The following is a 6,822-nucleotide window of genomic DNA, read 5'->3' as shown; positions in this document are numbered from 1 at the left end:
AAAAACCGTATTGTGAACTGGGTGAAGAAGCTCTATGGAGCAGAACATTAGCCTTACATGCCATGATTCATACACGTTCTGTTTCATCACGTTCTCTGTAACAACTATTCCGTCAATGGGACATCACCTATCCTACCTTTATCCTGCATTTCCTGTCTCCATTCCTCCTTCTGAACTTTGCACTTGGGTAAACACTGCCCTTCTGTTCCCAAATGTTGGTTATTCTGAAGTGCACGCAGCTCACTAGTTTTATGGTTCTGCCTCCTGAGCCTGTCTACTGTTGGTCTGAAAATTGAGCCACAAGGGTTAGCTCGAGGCTGGAGGAGTGACCACGTGTCATAATCTTGGTGGTTTCACTGGTCTCTTTCTGATCAGAAGCCTCGTCTCCTTCATGCGTTTGAGCTTTTGTTCCACAGCTCTCTCCCACGCTTATGGAATTCTTTCCACAGCAGCTGGTAGTGGTAGCTGGACACTGTCCGGTGTCTGCTCTCAGGGTCATGGAGACTGATGGTCTCCTGGTCCTTTAGTCCGCTGGACTGATGGTTTTCACGCTTCTTTGTTTCCTACTGGGTTTCACTCATCTTTGGTTTTCTTTTTTAGCATAGAAAGAAAGCATTTACTAATAATTACCTTTTCTTGAGAGTGCCCTAGTGTGGGGGACCAGTCTCCACACAATTGAATGGCTCTATGGGGTGGTTGTGTAATTGAGGGGTAAATTATCAGACAAGATAAAGCATGTAAGGGCTCACCTCTCAGTCGTGACTTCAGGAGCCAGGTCTGAGCAGAGAGAGCAATCTCACGGCCTTATATAATTTCAGGCATGAAGGTCATGCTAAGCACATATGTACCAGGAAGGGGTTATGCAATAGGCCTACACGTAACAGGAGGGGGATGAGCTAGGGGCATATATGAAATATAAGGGGAGGCACTAGAGGCACACATGTGACAGGAAGGCATCCATGTAAAGAGACGGGTGGGATCTAGAGTCAAGAATGCAGGCTAACCTTGGCCATCCCTGAGTTGGCTTGACCATAGGTGTCTTTGAGCTCAACTTCAGGGGAATGGTCTTTTATCCCCTGTGTTTGCAAACAGCACCTTAGATTTGGCATTATTCTGGGGTGGGGGGACATCATGGGGAATAACTTTTACTTAGGAGAATGCGAGTGGGATGCAACTCCAACCCACAAATGTGAAGGTTTTCTCCGTGGGAGCTTTGGCCTTCCAGACTCCTTAACGTATGAATGTTGGGAGTTTATCTGCATACACTTCTTCCCAGTGCTGTTTCCCACACCCTAGTGGCACAGTGGTTAAGTACTTGCCCGCTAATGCAAAGGTCAGGGGTTGGAATGCACCGATCACTCTGTGGGAGAATATGTGCCGTCCACTCCCATAGAGATTACAGCTTTGGAATCCTATTGAGAATCAGCTCAACGCTGACGGGTTGCCATTTGTTAAAGGTTTACTCTTTGCAATGTACTTTTTATCTATTCCCGCAAGTGTTCAGAATTAGCCTATAAATGAGTTATTATTGTGCCCATTATCCAACTGGGGAATTGATAACAAATTAATCTTTGGGAATTTTATTCGTTTCTCCCCCACACCTTTGGAGGAGAAACGTAAGTCCCACGTGCTTTGGAATTGAACTGCCAGCTGGCAGAAAAACAGATACGCAACTGAGATAGAGCCATTGGGCTCCCAAAATCCATGGCCTGCTTATGAAGCTGCTTCTAGTTCACAAGGTAGGCCATAAAGAAGAAAGACAGTGCGTATTATAACTGTTAGCTTACAATGCATTCTAATGGCAAAAGTGAAGTGCTCTGACTGTGCATGTCTGTTTCATTACTGATTTTGTGGTTCTGGAAAAGCCGCTCGGCAATCTAGACCTCAGCTTCCTTATCAGGAGAATGAGAGTGCTGGACTGGGTTAACTCCAGCTGGCGTTCCATCTTGCTTTGAAAATGCTGCTTCTCTGTGCTATCTCGAACCCACCAGAAAGGCACACCAGGGCAGAGAGTGTTATTTGATGGCCATGGAGAATCTTAACAGAGGGCATGGCGGGTGACGCTGCTTATACCACACTACCATGGGCTGGTACATTCCAGCAGAGTGAATTCTTGACCAATGATCATTGCTGTTAAAGGCTCGGAATGTCTGTGACTGCAACCCTTCAAATTCTATGCTTCCATAATGGCTGGACAAATCATCAATAGAAAATGCTACTCACAGAGTGCCGGGCATTTCCCTGCTGGTTGCAAGCATTTACAAACCCTGCCTCCTAATTGACCTCCTTCAATCATACATTACATCACCAGGTAAGCAATCCTGAAGCACAGCTGCTCTCAGTGTGTTACCTTCTGCTTATCACAGTGGCTCTCCCCCTTCCTAAGGCCACCACCCTTTCATACAGTTCCTCCTGTTCTGGTGATGCCCCAACCATAAAATTATTTTCATTGCTACTTCATAACTGCAGTTTTGCTACTGTGATGAATCTTCATGTAAATATCTGATCTGCAGGATGTATTTTCATGGTTACAAATTGAACCTAATTAAAGCATAGTGATGAATCACAAAACAATATGTCATTATACATTGTGAAATATTTATTTCTAATGACAAATCAATGAAATTTTGGCTTGAAGCACGGTGTAGCTTGGGTAACAGTCTTCGTGCATGTGGGCGTATCTGCGTGTGGGCAGACCCTCCTGGAGACGGATAGAGGAGCGGTGTCTCGGTTCCTAAAACCATCAGAAATATGTGTTTTCCGATGGTCTTAGGCGACCCCTGTGAAAAGGTCCTTCAGCTCCAAAGGGGTCGCGACCCACAGGTTGAGAACCGCTGGCTTATAAGGTAGTTTTGTTTGTTTGTATGTTTTGTCTTATTTTGTTTTTTAAGCAGCATTCCCCTTCCCATACAACAAGCACTCCCTAGTTTGGCTCTCAAGAGTCTCTAATCTGGCCCAACCAGCCTATTTTTCCAAGCCCCTCTTTTCTGTTTCCCTTCACAAAGGAGCACTGGTGACACACCATTAAGGCACCAGGGTGGTAGTTTGAGCTCACCATGGGAAAAAGACTTTTCCTTTATAGCTCAGAAAACCCCACTGGGCAATGCTATTCGGACACACGAGGTCGCCATGGGTTGGCAATGGTTTGGCAGAATCTCAAAACAACCATCCCTTTGACACACCTTGCATTACAGCCAAAATAAACTCCCCAAAGGGCTCTTTATTGAAGAGAATTTTAAAAGCATAAGCATAATTTTTGTTAATAGAATTTAATAAAGCTCAAACAAATTGCATTGCCATCTAGTAAACTAAGACTCCTAGCAACCTCACGTAGGGCTTCTGAGGCTGTAAAAATTTTTAAAGTGTTATTGACTTACATGGGGGTACTCCCCAAAAACCAGAATTGTGCTGGGCAGAGCAGAGCTTTCGTAGTTTGCATTTTTCCTGCTGGGCCAGCATCGGGCAACTCGCTCTGAGTTAGTGCACCCAGTGGTGTCAGCTGGGAATGGTCTCTCTGGTCACAGTGAATTTTTTCATAAAAGCAGGCTCACTTGAACCTTATGGTTGGTTTTTTTGTTTTTTTAATGACCGATTTAAGAGAACAGCATGAGGATGTGAAATTTTGTTTCCTGCTCTGGAAAAATGCCACAGAAACTGTTGTGATGTTGTTGAACACAGCTTCCAAGGGCAGCATTATGGGAAAAACTCAAGTGTATGAGTGGTTTTCTCATTTCCCAAAGGGTGAAATATCGATTGATGACAAACCTCATTCTGGATGTCCATCAACTTCTGGAATGGATAAAAATGTCAACTCTCAGTGCATTTGCAGTTTGTTCCATGGGTCAGACTGTTAATCGAGTTTTCTATTTAGAGGTTCTGAAAAGATTGTTTAACTGTGTGTGACCAAAAAAGGACTGATTTGTGGCAGACGGGGGACTGGTTTTGCCACCACAACAATGCACCTGCTGACGCAGCCATCTCAGCGTGCCAGTTTGTGACAAAAAAAAAAAAATCCCACCATGCCTCTCTTGCCCCTGCACCTTACTCAGCTGACATCTCTCCGTGCAACTTCTTTTGTTTCTGCAAATGAAGAGGGACATGAGAGGACAGAGATTTGACGACACAGAAGAGGTGAAGAAAATAATGAGGGAGGTGCTGTCAGCCATCCAAACAGATGAGTTTGAAAAATGCTTCCAAGAATGGAATCGCAGATTTGAGAAACGTATTAAGTGTAATTGAGAATACTTTGAAGATGATAAGGTTGCTTTGTAAAAAAATTTAAATACATAACTTTTTTTAATTCCATTTTGGAGGGGAGTAGCCCCGTATAATTCATGTATCACGTAATTACAGTTGTGCCATCACCACCACAACCGGCTTTTAGAACATTTTCTTCTTTCTTGTACTCACTGTTTCGCTCAGTGGTTCTCAACCTGTGGGTCGCAACCCCTTTAGGGGTCGAACAACCCTTTCACCAGTAGCACAATGACAGTGATGAAGTAGCAACGGAAATAATTTTATGGTTGGGGGGTCACCACAACATGAGGAACTGTATTTTTTTTCTTTTTAAAATCATTTTATTGGGGGCTCATACAACTCTTATCACAATCCGCACATACATCCGTTGTGTCGAGCACATTTGTTGCCATCATCATTCTCCAAGCATTTTCTTTCTACTTGAGCCCTTGGCATCTGCTCCTCATTTTTTCACCTCCCTTCTGGTGCCCCCTCCCTCATGAACCCTTGACAATTTATAATTTTTTTTAACATTTCTTTCACTGTCTGATGTCTCCCTTCACTCACTTTTCTGTTGTACGTCCCCCAGGGAGGGAATTACATGTAGAACCTTGTGATCAGTTCTCCCTTTCTCCCCCATCTTCCCCTTCCCCTCCTAGTACCACCACTCTCATTATTGGTCCTGAGGGATTTGTCTGTCCTGGATTTCCTGTGTTTCCAGTTCTTATCTGTACCAGTGCACAACCTCTGGTATAGCCGGATTTGTAAGGTAGAATTGGAATCATGATAGTGGGAAAAAGGAAGCATTAAAGAACTAGAGGAAAGTTGTATGTTTCAACAGTGCTATACTGCACACTGACTGGCTCATCTCCTCCCCTTGACCCTTCTGTAAGAGGATATCCAGTTGCCTACAGATGGGTTTTGGCTCTCCACTCCACACTCCCCCTCATTCCCATAGATACGATTTTTTGTTCTGATGATGCCTTATACCTGATCCCTTCAGCACCTCGTGATTGCACAGGCTGGTGTGCTTCTTCCATATGGACTTTGTTGCTTCTCAGCTAGATGGCTGCTTGTGTATCTTCAAGCTTTTAAGACCCCAGATATTATATCTTTTAATAGCCGGGCACCATCAACTTTCTTTACCACATTTGCTTATGCACCTGCTTTGTCTTCAATGATTATGCCGGGGAAGCTGAGCATCATGGAATGTCAGTTTAATAGAACAAAGTGTTCTTGCATTGAGTAAATACTTGAGTAGAACCCCAATGTCCATCTGCTACCTTAATACTAAACCTATAAATATATGCACATAGCTCTATTTCCCCATCATCATATATAAATATACTTACATATGTACAAGCCTGTATTTAGACCTCTATAAATGCCTTTTGCCTCCTAGTTCTTTCCTCTCTTGAGGAACTGTATTAAAGGATCACGACATTAGGAAGGTTGAGAACCACTGGCTTAGCTCCCCATTTTGCCCCAGTCACCCTATTCATTTAGTTACTGTCTCTATAGGTTTACCAATCCTGGATTTCATATTTAAGAAAAACATAACATACACACACAAAAATGACAAAATTAAACCGAGGAAAACCTCAATTGAAAAGAAAGCAGGGAAAACATTTTTAAAGGGTCAAAGGGAATTCAAATGGTACAGAGTTAAATTTCAACCTAACGACCATCTGCCAGAATCCACTTCACAATGCTTTCTGTCTGACATCCCTTTCTGTCAGAGGGATGACCATCGTCCAGGGATGGGAACAGCCTTGTTATCACCAGAGGAGCGCCTCCATGTGGGGGACACTGCACGGACTTGGGGAGGAGGCTGAGCATCTTCAAGGAGAGCAGATAACCTCATCTTAGTCTCGCAGAGTGGCTGGTGAACCACTTGACCTTGCAGTTCACTGGTAATCCAACCTTTACCTGACAGCAGCACCTTGGCTGACTCTCTGAACAATGAACAAAACAAAGCAAAACAACACTCAATGCCCTGGAGTTGATTTTGACTCTTAGTGACCCCATAAGACAGCGCTTCTCAACCCTTTGAGCAGTCTGTGTTAGTCTGGGTAAACTAGGGAAACAAATCCACAGACACTCATATGTATAAGAGAGTTTTATATAAAGGGTAAGTATACATTAAGAAAGTATCCCAACCCAGTGCTGCCCAAGCCCACAAGTCCAACATTAACCCATATGTCTGACACCAATCCACAAAGTCCTCCTCAATCTCACAAAACACATGCAATGATGCCAACTGCAGGAGGAAAGACGAATCAGTGAACATGTAACCATCTCAGCGCTGGGGTGGGTCTCCACACGGCTGCTCCAGCACTCAGGGCTGCATTGGGGTAGGTCCATGTGGCTTCTCCTCAGGGATGTCTTGCAGGAAGTGAGCCTTTCCAGCAGAAGCAGGGAACTGGCTAAGGCAGCTGCACCCTGGTCTTACCACCAGAAAGCAAGAGACCCGAGAACTAACTAGAAAGGTGAGGCTCACCAAGCCATTTATCTCTCTGTCCTTCAGTTATCCTGCATGTGTTTTATTAGTCAACTTGGAAAAATAACCTTAACTATCTCAGGGTC

Source organism: Tenrec ecaudatus, chromosome 14 (assembly GCF_050624435.1).
Source record: "Tenrec ecaudatus isolate mTenEca1 chromosome 14, mTenEca1.hap1, whole genome shotgun sequence".
Classification (NCBI taxonomy): Eukaryota; Metazoa; Chordata; class Mammalia; order Afrosoricida; family Tenrecidae; genus Tenrec; species Tenrec ecaudatus.
This window is presented reverse-complemented; position numbering follows the sequence as displayed.